Source organism: Argiope bruennichi, chromosome 4 (assembly GCF_947563725.1).
Source record: "Argiope bruennichi chromosome 4, qqArgBrue1.1, whole genome shotgun sequence".
NCBI classification, from domain to species: domain Eukaryota; kingdom Metazoa; phylum Arthropoda; class Arachnida; order Araneae; family Araneidae; genus Argiope; species Argiope bruennichi.
Genome location: NC_079154.1, coordinates 18,863,810 through 18,878,094, shown reverse-complemented (window position 1 = coordinate 18,878,094; position 14,285 = coordinate 18,863,810). Strand labels below are relative to the sequence as shown.

Sequence of the window (14,285 nt, the reverse complement as noted above, 5' to 3'; positions counted from 1 at the left end):
TCAATTTTTTTTATACAAATATTCAAAAATATAACTATTTTCAAACATTTCACAAAAACAATTCTTCCCGAACATAGTCTCATACTAATTATTTCATTACTTCCAAATAACTTTTGAATAAATCATAAAATGATTTTAACTTTTGATGAAAAACTACTTTAACTTTGGCAGAAACAACTTTTACTGTCTTTGAGAAAAATAATTTTATGGAGAACATGTTTGCAAAATCTCTGTTGAAATTATTCTTCTGTGTTTCCGTGTGTTATTTCTACTACGTGTTGACAATCCAAACGATTATAGATGTCGAAGCAGCTGTCCTCACAACAAAGCGCAGCTGCAGCGGTTTTAAATGTTTTCGTTTTCTGAAATGCCAAAGCGACATCAGCTGATGTGTATAACAAACCATATAGACAATGGCTTTTATAAAGATAAGGGCATGATTTTTTGAAATAAATAATCACATAAAGGTAAATATCATCAATTTATTCTGTTCGCAGATTGAAATTTTTTTACCATTTCTTTTTCTTATATATATATTAAATAATTTATCATTAAACATATAGAGAGAGAAAGATATATGAAACTTCGCTAAATCGAATATCTTTAATTAAAATTCTTTGGTAAATCGAATCTTTTCAGAGATTTCTTAAATTTCCTAATAAAAGAACATTAAAATGTCGCTTATAACTCAAATCTGTCTTAATTCATTCGAAAACAACACTAAAAATTTTAAAACACTGTTCTTATTTCTGAATCGTTTCTGCTAATTAAGTAGTCCGTAAATTTTCTCCTCAGTAACCTTACGTGAATAATTTTTAGACAGTGTATTTAATAAAAATAAATTTTAATTCTTTTAAAATTTTAAACATATGAAATGTGAATAATACTATTTATTTAGAATTTTTGTTGTGTAATTGTTGTATTCATAGTGTTATGTGATATGAAATTTTAAAATTACTTAATAATGTATTGAAAATATTATTAAATTATTTTAATTTTAATTATAAATATTTATTACTTAATTTATTAAAATTACTTAATATTTCTTAATCATGTATTATTTATTAATACTAGTTCATTGTAAAAAATCTTTGTTTTTATTTTAGTTTTAAAATTTTCATTTCTTTTTTCGGTATTCATATTCAAGCCCAATTTTCTTTCATTTGAAATTTTTAATAAGTCAGATTATTTAGTACTCCTCTCAACTGTGAATTAGCCATGTTCCTCTATAATTTATATATATAAAGCTCTAGCGTTTCGTGGCGCAGAAATCGCTCTTATTACAAATTGTCGAATGGCAACAGTCAAATGTAAACAAATCACTATATGAACGTTAAATGTTCCATAGATCATTCCTATAGCTGCACTTGCAGCATGTTTTTGCCAAAGTTAAAATTAAGATTTAAAAAGATGTTTTTCGACATTAATTCAGAAGTAGAACTTTCTTCCCCTTTTTTATTTCGTATTATATGCACTTTTTAATTTGTACGCGTTTGATTTTGTTTTGATTTATTCTGTTAAATTCATATTTTTTGGTCGTATCAAACAACAAGGTGAATAACAAGTCTAAAAAAGTTATCAATGAATGCTATATATTCGAAATAATACTGGAATTGCTAATAATTCCTATTTGCAGGCCGATCGGAGAAATACTGTTAAGTGAGTGATTGATACTGCCTTCAGCAGTTTTCAGTAGTTAAAAGCTTAGGCGATGACTTTGAACCACTTACCTAAAACAGGAATGAGATATGTGTCAGGTTAGCAACATCACTCCATTCACCTTCCCATTTCTCGTCACTGTTAGAGAATTCTCAGATGGTGAAAGGAGTCAACGCTTCTATTAAAATTTCGATTCTTTCGTGTGTAAGGCAACCTTTCAAATTAAAAGCAATAATAAAAATTTCCATTAGCAAATAATCTTCAACGACGGTTTATGCTCTTTATGCTTTCGAATAGACTGCTTTTTGAGTCAGTTTAACTATTTTTAATCGAAAACAGACCTTTAGAATGCATAGGAGGGATGCATAACTGATAAATTCTGAATAGAATAATCCGTGCTGTGGCAACTGATCCGTGCTGGTCTCTAAATTTCTTTCTAAACCTTTATGATTCAAATACTTTTAAATACGGCATATTAAATACGATATTATGAGAATCATTATTTTGTATTTTATATATTTTGTTTTGAGAATATCGAAACTGGTTAACAATGACCGCCAGTTATATCGAAACTGGTTAACAATGACCGCCAGTTATATCGGAACTGGCGTTTATTGTGGCATAAATTTAACTTTATTTATGTTTTATTAAAAAAAAAAAGACTGTCTGGGTTTTCGATTTGGATTTGCATTTTTTGGATTTTATTGGCACAAGAGCTATGGTGTTGATTATGCTGCGCCAAACTGTATTTATTTTGGGATTAAAATATATAATTTCAGCTGTAAAAAGCAATGTAAAAAATCTGCAAAAGACGAAGAATACTTAAATATGGGGATAAAAACCTACTGATTTCAAAGAAGCAAAAATATTAGCATGTGGTGTTTTATTGAGAAAATGTGAAGTTGTTAAAAGGATATAAACGTTGAACATTAAAATTTGGACATTCACTGAGAATATGGTAAACAGACATGATGCAATTGCATTGGGAGTACATTGGTGCCTCTTCTCCAAAAAGTAAACTCTGGGCTTTCGAACCCGATGCGCGTCTTCCAACAAGTACAAGGAACGCGTGTCTTCGGGGTTAAATTTGCTTAAAAGAAAGGTAAATCATATTTTGCTGTTGAGCTATTAGTTAATACTATTTAATAAAAATGTGTTTTTCTCAAAATAATTATATTTTTCTATTTATGTTTCTAAGTTTTCTATTCCGTTGCAAACGGACTTTGATATATTTTTAGTTCCAATAAATGGTTTTGAAAAGAAGTTTGCTATACAACAAACCTCATTAAATACTCTCGTGAAATAAAATAAGTGACTTAATAATTTTTAGCCGTACTTAAAATTTTAAACCTCAGAATAAATATACATTTATTTGAAGAAGATTCTTTTATTTACTCATGTAAACTTTTTACTATATATAAAATTGTATACAAAATAGATGTAAATGCTAACTTTTTTAACTAACTTTATTTTCCTGCCATTATCAGATGTGTTTCCCTGTGTTATTTAAAAGGTATTTTGATAATTTGATGAATATATCTAAATCATACGCTGTATACCAATAAAGCATCTAGGAGCTAAACTAAAATACACTCATGTCCATAAATTAAGGATAATGCAAGTTTAGGAAAAGTAAGAGTCGGAAGCAAAACAAATGTGACTTATTTGTAAAGCCTATTTATTAAATGAATGGTAAATAGCAAAAAAAGATGCTATATGTTTGATATCATTAATAAAAATTGCGATTATTTTCTCCTTGGAGCAAATTACAAAAACAAACCTATTTACAAAAACCAATATTTCATGGTATGATAGTTAATACATAGTATGTCTCCCAGACGATGCAATACAGTCCGTACAACGCCTTGGCATGCTGAGTATCAAATTATCTATTTGATCTTGGGGAATATTACACCACTCATCAAGCAATGCTCTCCGAAGTTCCGGTAGACATGTAGGAAGTAGTTGACGGGCTGCAACTTGTCAGTCACGCATGTCCCACACATGCTCTGCTGGATTAAAGTACGGTGAGAATGCTGGACAGTCCATACGGGTGATATTCTCCGATCGAAGGCATTCGTTTACGATGTTTGCACGGGCGTTGTCATCAATAAACACGAATTCTGAGCCCATGGCACCTGAAACAAATGTACATGTTGTTCCAGAATGACGTTCCAATAGATTTGCCCTGTCATGGTTCCAATTGGAACATTCAGGTCATTTGTTGAACCCAGATTAATTCCTCCCCAAACGAGCAACCCTTCTCCACCGTAACGGTATCGTTCAATGATGTTCTCTTATGGAACGGGTATCTGGCGCTGTCCATATGAAAGTCCGGCGAGAACCAAACTGCAAGCTAAGCCTGGACTCGTCGGAAAACATATAAGCCCAATGTTGTTGTGTCCACAATGAATGCTCTCTACTCCAGGCTAACCGCAGGCGACAGTGAGTTGCAGTAAGTGGAATACATCTGACAGGCCTACGAACGTATAGACCAAACTGCCCTAAGCGTCTGTACACGGTCTGCCTTGAAACTGTGGTACCAGTGTCTGAAGGGAGCTGACGAGACAGGTCTGATGCTGTGCTCCGTCTGTTTCTTTTGGCAGTTAAGTGTCAAATAAAGGTCTTCATTCGGCGTTGTAACTCGAGGGTGACCTGTGCTGTAACATCTACTCACATTACCATCATCTTGGAAATCGTTGCCAAAGCCTAGAGATGACACTCTGGGCGATTCTCAGTTCCTCGGATACTTACAGCTGACTTCCAGACTGCTGATATTTCTACCCACATTCCAGACGGCTGATATTTCTTTCACGTAAAAAATCATCAAAATGCGTCCTTTGGATGATTTTTTACTATAATAATTTTTTAATAACTATGCGGTTATTGCACTGAAAGGCTTATAAAGCGCTTGCGAACAATTTTACTTCTTTGCCTGTATTCCTTATACATCACTCTCTTACACTCTCGTCATTGTGACGTACAATCGGTGTCATCCGGTGGCTTCCTGCAATTTGCATATGGTTTTTGAAGATGTGTGTAGTCATTTTACGGGTGATATATGTATTTTAGAGTTCGATTTCAGTGTGACTCTGAATTATCCTTAATTTATGGACATGAGTGTAGTAGCAATAATTGAAAGGGTTTTATAGGAAATCAGAACAAATCATTAGAGAGGAAATATCTCTTATTATCGGAGTGGCATTATTTCTTAAACAGAATATAATATATCATTTTGTTTTAAAATATCCGAAGCTATAAACATAAATCGTATTGGTACTTTTAACAAGTAAGAATTCCAAAACAACTTCAAAAATTTATAAAGATTGTTTGAAAAATACAAATACATTGAAAAAACAATCTTTAATGTAGACGAAATCGGAATAATAATCTATCCTGCTAAAGTACTGGGGTAAAAAAAAAGGGCAAAACAAGTTGATTTCTTAGTGTCGTGGGAACGAGCGAATAACATCAAGATGGTTTGTACTTTTAATGTGTAGTTTGCATGATTCATAAAGATTGCTGCGTTTATGACAGCTAAGAGAAATTTAATTTCATTATCCTTAATTATTTTAATCAAATGTGTGAATTTTAGATCCAGTTATATTAAAATTTATATTTTTTTCTCATAGAATTTTTAAGAAGATATAATATGTTTATTCCTTATTCACAATTTTTTTTATTAAAATCACAGATTCTATATTCCTCACCTCGTACACGAAATTCATCTCCATAGCGCCTAATTAACTTTTAAGAAAATTAATTACTTTTAAAATTAAATCGAGTGGCCAAAAAATCTATTCTTATTTCACACTCAACAGTTGCATGTAATGAATACTGAAAATTAACATGGGAAAAAGCATTATTGAATTTATTCTTACAAAACTCCGTGATGCGTGTCATTTCCCTATTGTTTAGTTACGTGCAGTGCGTAATGCTATAGAATGTCTAGAAAGCGAAATTTTCGCAATTCCTTTTTGTTTTGAGTTCGTCTAAGGGTAGTTGTTTATAGAAACTGCAAAAAACTTTAATTAAGTTTTGAATTCTGTTTTGTTTTGTTTTTCCTTATCATCGCTTAATTCACAAAAAAATGTACCATTATCCGTATCTTATTTAATAATCTTCTCTTTTTCCTAATAAAGTAAGACCTTCAGAATATACGGTTTATCAACAAAAATAATCATACACACTTTCATTTAGTTTGTATTTTGTTTTCATCTTAATCTTAATTAAAGAAAGCTTCATAAATTTCTTATGCTTTCAGCAGCAGAAAAAGATTTTTTTAGATGTAAAAATTAAATTCATGGAAATAAACGTAACACAAAATTCTGAAGTTTCTTTTCAAAATAATTTTTTTTAATTTGCTTTATATCTTTTCATTGAAACTAATCAGACAAAAATTAATATTTAAAAAAGTTTTTGTTTTAAATTGTTTTTTTAAGAAATTTCTGATTAATCAATACTTTTCGAATAGAGACATTATTGAATAAATTTATTTCAGTTTTAATCTCCTAACTTAAGCATCATGAAAAGCATATGTTGCTTTTTTTGTTATTAACAGTTTAATTTAACTATTCATAAGAGGGTTTTAAAAGCGAGTTCGCAAATTGTACAGACTAAGTCTATGGCAAATTATACCGACGTTCTCTGGTTGGTTTGAGCCGTTTTGCCAAAAAGATGCCATACCGAAATATATTTTTACAAAAATAAATAAAATTTGTGGATTTATCCCCCCCCCCTATTTTTTACGGTTTACATGTAATATTAATCTGTAACACATATGCAGCAGAAAAGATCAAATCCTGAAACCTAAATTCAGGAAATATAAAAATTACAATTTATTAAAAATAATTTTTGTATGTGTTTCTTCTTAATATTATTTTGATATAACTAAAAAAAATTAGCTACGAAATCACATATTCCGTTAAAGCTTATATATTTATACGTTTTGGGCATTAAGTAATCATCTCCCCATATGTAGTTGATGGGAAAGTAACAAATGTTCAGCAACAAGTTTCAATGACTGCATAATCATCTAATAAAGTCACGAAAATCATAGATAAATAAGAATTATTTAATTGCTGCATCATATGTTTAGTAATTACTTCCATATATTTTTTATACTTCTGTGCATAAACAACATTAGTTACTTGTATTACTAGTATTATTAATAATATTTATTATTATTATTATTATTTATTAGTATTAGTAGTATTACTACTAATATTTAGAGAAAACAATTATATTAAAAAAAATTAGACCGTCGCATTGATATTCACTCGTATCTTCCATAAAACTAATGAAAGGTACAAGGTTTGAGCCAAATAAGTGAAAACTAGACTATTAGGAGTGCAAAACATTGCCAAAAGGATGCCAAGGCTGAAACCAATCAGAGCACGTCGGTATCCTTTGCCATAGACTTAGTCTGTACAATTTGCGAATTCGCGTTTTAAAAGACAAAGCAAAATATTTATTGAATGATACAATTTATTTCTAACTTATCCTTGCTTTCTATAATATTTTTAAAAAACAAACAATTAGCTATTGCCATTTTTCTGTAGATATTCTTTTTAATAACAATAAATAAATACAATCATGCTTTTGTCAATCAAAAATAAAATTTGATGCACATTAAATTAATCGACTTTAAACGATAGGTTTGAAAGTAGTAATACACGTTGGACTTTTACCAATGTCTAGGACTGATAATAAAATTTGCTAAAGCAGCCTGGTTAGTCTATAACTAGTGAATAATATAATCTAATATCCATAATTTTTAATATATTATTGTAGCTACATTGAAACTGGCTGTAAAAGAAAATAAATAACTCGACCGTGCTTTTCTTTCTACATTTATCGAACATTCCTAGTATTTACTTTCTCGTTCGGATATTATGCTGCTAAAACATTTAATTATTATAATATATTATAGAAACTGATAAATTTGGAACAAATAAAAAAATTAAAAATTATATCAATGGAATATAACATATTTAATACTGTACAATATTTTAATAAAAATAATTAATTTTACTTTAAAGCTTTTACTGGTTTTTATAATAATGCGGTATTGATATTTAACAACTCGTAATTTCTTTTATAAATTTTTTTATTTGGTAACTAAGCTAATATTATTTTTTAACGACCTACTGGTCATCCCTATTAGCCCAATGGCCTAGGCACTTGCATTTCTAGAATCAGCCAATAGAGTTGAGAGAGAATCTTATTAAACATTTTTTAAATATGAACATTCCGTAATTTAACATATATCATCCAATTAGTTTTTTTAATTAAAAATATAACACTTATGCCATTACTTTTATTAGAAATACAATAAAAATATAACATAAATACTAAAAATGGATGATGTCTTTAAAGCAATTCTTAAATTAAATAGAACCTTTGAACAGATAATAATATTTCTAAACACCAAATAATTCCATCGTCGTACTTCCGTCGCTTCTGCGGAAGTAACCGCTTGATCTATTCAAAAACCACAACAAGAAATGTTTCATAATTTCGATGCCTTACGAAATATTCCACAATCATATCCGGATTTTATGTGAATCATAAATAATTAGTTCTTGTTGCACTAAATCCAATTAATGTCATGTCGATAGCAGTGAATTAATATTGCATTGCAATGCCTTGGCCAAAACATTTTTTCATTGATACTTCTTCTTTATGAATGATTTCTTTATATCTCGTAATGGATATTCAAATAGAAGTGTTCAACGTTGTTAATTTTTTGATAAATTTTCAGCATTCTTAAGGTATGTGTCAAGCATTTAATGAAAATATTTTATATTAAAAACGCAATTAAATAATCTGAGTTTCAAGCATCAGCTAAATTAGTTTCATTTTGTATCTTATAACCATTGTAACAAATGCATTTTTCTATTTTTGTTTTCCAATGTTGCTAAAGATTTGAAATTTCCGATATTTGAGCGTTCTTCATAATAGCATACAACTTTAATATTTTCAAAACATAATCATCAGCTTATTAATTATTTTAATTGAATTTGATTCCATGTGTTTTGTTTTATTTAGTTATTTGTGTTACTTTATCTAGCATTAGTTTATTCATATCAAGGAAATAGGAATATTCAAAAGATAGAAAATAATGAAATAAAATTTATCGTTTTAAATATTCTAATAAAGCTTTAAAAGCATCTAAAATATAAAGAAGCTTTAAAAGCGTTCAAATAATAATTTTTCTATGCGTCTTTAAAAAAAATCAATTTAGTTGTTTTTATTTACAGTATTTTCCTCTATATACAAAAGTTTTAAGCTAAAAAACTGATTTTACATTTGAAGTTTAATCTTTCTGACTAATATGCATTTTTAATGCCTAACATATTTATTGTAAAATCTAGGCTTACTTCTAAATACTTATATATTATTAAATCATTTCCCCAAATTCTAAATAACTAAAAATAAGCGTATATAATATTTAAATTAATTATAATTTTACTGTTAATATTTTGTTTTTATTTTAACTAAAACATTTCCTTCTAAACTACGAATTGCTCTGAACTAACTGGAAGAATAAATAAGACAAAAAAAGTATGTTAAATGAAATATGCTTCAGGGTACCACATGCTAATTTATATCCTTAAATATTATTTTTTTAAATTATAGTGTGTACGTTGAGAGGATATTTGCTTCCGATGGCATTAGCGTACCCTACTTCCGATTATAACAATCTCATTATGCCACCGGGGAGCATCTCAGGCATGGGGATGAGAATTTTACAGTATGCTGGTTGATTCTCGCCACTCTGGGAGTTATAGAAATTGTGTGGGGTCAGATACCACCTACCAATGACGGTACGTGCCTAATACGGGAGGAGTTCTACCGTGGCCGGTGATGATCTTTAGCACTCAACCTTAGTTCCTGCCTATACTGAAGCAGCGACCGGTCATTCAAATTTATATGTGAATCCGTCAGACGGGTCTTGCTGTTCGTGCTTGTTCGACTTTATTGGAATCAAGTTTAGAACATGGAATTTCTCTGCTGAGATCCTAACCAAATATATTCCCTTAAACGGATTTCTTTCAAAATTGATAAAGTTATATAATATTTTTGTAAAGAACAATGCCACATTTATTTCCTTGAATGTTGTGGTTTTGAATTATCGCCATTCTAGTGGTTATAGAAATGCATAACCATAATAGAATGCATAAACAGACAAAAACGAATTCAATCGACTAATTATCTTTTCATAGATTCATAGAGAAGTCCAGTGTTAAAAAAATAGCGAGAATTGGAAAGATTAAAACTTGAAATTAATAATAAAATCGAGGTAACAAAATGAATTATGACTTTAAGTATCACTAGATTGCCCTCCATATTATTGTCGCATATTCCCTTAGACGACTTCTTCTGAGATTATTTTTGTGATAAACACACACATACCAATATTGTGCAGCTTTTTATTTCCTCTCTTGTGTCGAAGGTTATTATTTCCGTTATAAAACGGAAATAATTCACATTTTTGAAAATATTTTTTCTGCTGTAGTGTTATACGCACCGTGTCAAAAATATAAAATAAATGAGGCCTCTAGCTTCCATACTTTTCACGGAAAATTCTATTGTAATACTATGTTGCGTTTACATTTTTACACTTGACAGTCTTTTAAACAAGCATTTAAAAATAGATTACAAAAAGTCTCTGAAAAAGATAGAAACCAAGGAAAATAAAATTCCCATCTCTCTCAGTTAATCAGGCGATTGCCAAAGTTTCTTGGAAATTTTCCGGGTTGTACATCAAATTTTATGGGCCTTGAAAAAAGATTTTTCCGTCTTTTATGTATTTCTTTTTCCGATTTTTTTTTCTTTTACAAAATCAACAGAAAATTGGAAGCTGAAACATTTAAAGAAACTGCCAAGAAAAACGCGCATATTTATAACGTTATTTTTTGACAAATAGCATAATTTTGCAGCTGTGCTGTCTTAAAGCTATCCTTTAAAACCCGTTTCGTTAATTTATGTAAACTTTATGCCAGAAACATCAAGTTGTACAGCTTGTAGTAGCACTAAAAGTAGAATATAGAACTGAAAAGAATTTTTTAAACTTTTCTATTAAGAATTTGAGACGATGAGAGCTGTAAAACGGAAGCTCATCATTTAGAAAATATCAGTACTACAAGTAAAAAAAAAATTTCTTATTCGCAATGAAAAACTATATGGTGTATTAATTATACATCATAACTTTTTGAACACATCTTAGCAAAATATCCCCTCAAAATGACTATTATCGAATCTCTATGAAAAATGCAATAATAATCTTTCTTAACTCTTTAACATCCAAGCACTTTTCAAGTGGCACTCCCTTTAACATCCAGACTTTTTCAGCTTGGCTCTGAAAGACATGGACTCTTCCTAGCTGAGGGGCAGTTTAACCCCTCACTCTGAAGTAATCAAACTGTCGACGCTCTACCTTGAATAATTGACTTGCGGTTTTAGACAACGAGATTCATTTTCCATCAGCTTAAGAGTTTTATTCTAATGTATTTATATTTTTTAGTGTGAAGTGTTTCGCTCATCATCTTTGTGGGGTATTTTTTTTTACAAAAAATTTGAAATTTATTCTATAATTTAGAAAATAGTTGTTTTTTTTGTAAGTTTTATGTTAGGCTTACAAACCATTTAAATAAAAACTTGCTTTACTAGCAATTTCAAAAACATTTTTATGTTTCATTTGATTCTCAATAGGCTTTTACATTTTTTGTTGCCAAAATTAAATAATATGTCATATATTACCATGTAAAATTTTTTTGCATAGTAATGTAAAACATACATTATATATATATCAATGCAATTAGTTCATTATTTAACATAGTATAGATGTGAATGCTTTTCAGTGATAAACAAGATAATGTATTAAATCTTCATTTAATACCAAAATAAAAACAATCGTTGGATAAAAAAATGTTATTGCTCTTTTTGACAGATGTTTCGAAAATAATATGTTCTTTCAACACTCAGCTAAGATTTTTTTTTTTTTATTGTCTTTAGCATTTTTTTTCAATATAAATGATTATCTTTATTGAATTTTTAAATATAAAATATTATTTTCCATTTTCGATAGTGATACTAAGAGAAAAGTTTTAAAACTTTAAATTTTTAAAGAAGTTTTCACATTTTTTTTCAAAACTTTACGCATTATTGCTTTTACATTAAATAATCGAAAAAGAATGTAGTGTAAATATAAATTCCAAAAATATTTTTATTTTGCCACTCATTTTTACTAACCTTTTAAAATATAACTAATAAAAATGTTTTCTAACCAAGGGAATATATTACGTCAAACGTCATAAATCTCATCTATCGAATTGTTTCGATAGATGAGATAACATATTTTTAAAACTTCATTTAATACTGAAATACAAAAATTTATGAAATAAAATTCGGGGGAAAAATTACTCGGTGAAATATATTTCGAAAATACATTCCTTCAGTTTTCAGCCTGAACATTTTACTAAAACATTACATTCTTCATAAACTAAATATGAAGATTTAACATATTTAAAATTACATTCATCATAAATATTACTTTTTTAGTATGAACTGTCATTTTGAATTTTTCTTGCTGAATTTCTGATTTTGAAATGTTATGTGAAGTTTTCTATAGTATTGTTAAGACAAGATAAATTTTTGAAAGAAAGCTTCATATTAAATTTCCACAAATTGACACACGGGGGAATCATTTGTAAATTTTTGATAATATGTACATTATATAACATTTTTTGACTCCTCATCTCTATCTCTCTCGTCCATCTGACCCTCGTTAGTTTCATCTCCTACTTCTTTGCTTAGAATAAACGAGAGATCAGCTAAAGTATCATTTTTTGGCCAACCATCGTCTTCGCTGATAGATCACTGTCACTTTCATCAGAATCAAGTAAAATTGCTTTAATTTCTTCTTCAGTGTGTTCACGATTTCTTTTACTCATAATGAAGAAATAATAAGCGTTTCAATACAAAAATTACTCTGATAATCCAAACAGCCGATTCACAGTACATAAAATAAAGAGTAGAAATTCACAACTGAAGAGAAATTTTCAGAATGGCATTCTAAAAAAGAACTCAGAATTTATATAACTTATCTCACTCTTTGAAAAGGTCGATAAAGAATACTCTCAAACTTTTTTTTGTCTTTTAATTCTATTTTAAAAGCGGTAGTTTGTACACGGCTTTAGAATTTCCGACAGTCCTTTGATGACAGAATAAGATGCTTGGAGTGTAAAACGACTTCCTCCCATAGTAGCAAGTGTTGCTACCCATTTTGTGAGAAAACTGCATGCAAACATGTGAATAGGCCGCAGTGTCAATGCAATGGTTTGTCTTTATATCCTTACAATAGTCTTACTACTGAAAAGGGCTTCTGATGCTTGTCCGAAAAATAAACAACTTGTCGGTATCCTTATATATCATTCATCGTTACCAGAGAACTTCAGTGGAAAATTTCTTTTATAAATGGCCATAAAATCTTTCCAATTTTGAGCTAACAACACGTGAAAATAGAAACTAAAACCCTTTCAAAATACAAAATGTACGCCGACAACCTATTTACTGAATCCCTCCTCAACCCCTACAGCCCTAAGGCACAGGGGAAACTACTGTGAAAAAGCCGCGATTGTCGAAGATAACGAGGACCTCCTGGAGTGTTCAGTAGAGGAGCCTCTTTTAATACCCATCTCCCCTAAAACGGTTAACAGCCGCCCCAAACCGACCCACGTGGATATTATAGGGTAAATTCTCAAACCGCCCGAAACCGCCCCGCTGGAATCGAGAGGGTTAAATCGCTTTTAATTTAATTATCTTATTTAAATTTTATAAATGGCTTAGTATTATATTTATAAAGCCAACTAAAATGAAATAAATAGTTAAAAAATTATTTTTTATAATCTTTTTTATTATTATTATTATTGAAGAAGTGATAGAAACTTCATTGAAATAATTCTTCTGTCGTAATCATGTACTAATGTTTGTTCATTCACTAAACGTTTTATACACAAAACTAAAAAAGTTTTTTTTTTCACATTACTGGATATATTATCTTGTTTTCAATAATTCTATTACAATGGATAGAATTGAAAATTATAAAAAATTGTTAAATCGATAAATCTTTAATAAATTGCTACTTTTTTTCCTTTTTAAGAAGTTTTCAAATAAATTTTTTTCATTATTTACTTGCAAACTTGTAATATTTTACTTGAATTTTTATATTGCAAGTAAATAATATAAATATTTACTTACAGTATTATAACGAATTTCTTTAAAATACGGTCATTTGTGACGCTGAACCCTGAAATTGTTTCTTTTGAAATACATTAATTCTTTACGCTAATGTTAAAATTATTTCTTTTGAAATTAGTATAATACCTCAACTCATTTTGGCGATTGTATTTATTTGTATTAATCTCTTGGTTACAAGGATTCGTTATAAATTGTTGTATCCATGGGAATGTTTTCATTTCAGAAGAATTAAACCAGCAATTTATGCCTTTAAAAAATAATGCCGATGTATTTACTGCATATCGTGCGATATGCATAAATTCTGCATATCGTGCGATAGATCACACAAAAATTGTTCGTTACTTCTAAAGCTACCATATTTT

General features: G+C 29.3%; 1 protein-coding gene across 1 annotated transcript in view; it reads left to right on the top strand.

Annotated features, from left to right (window-relative positions):
* Nucleotides 1-340: 340 nt before the first annotated feature.
* LOC129965696 (guanylate cyclase 32E-like) overlaps nt 341-14,285 on the top strand; it is a 230,856-nt gene continuing 216,911 nt past the window's right edge. The window contains exon 1 of the mRNA XM_056079805.1: nt 341-467. The gene's annotated coding sequence lies outside the window, so the exon portion shown is untranslated. The remainder of the gene's footprint in view (nt 468-14,285) is intronic.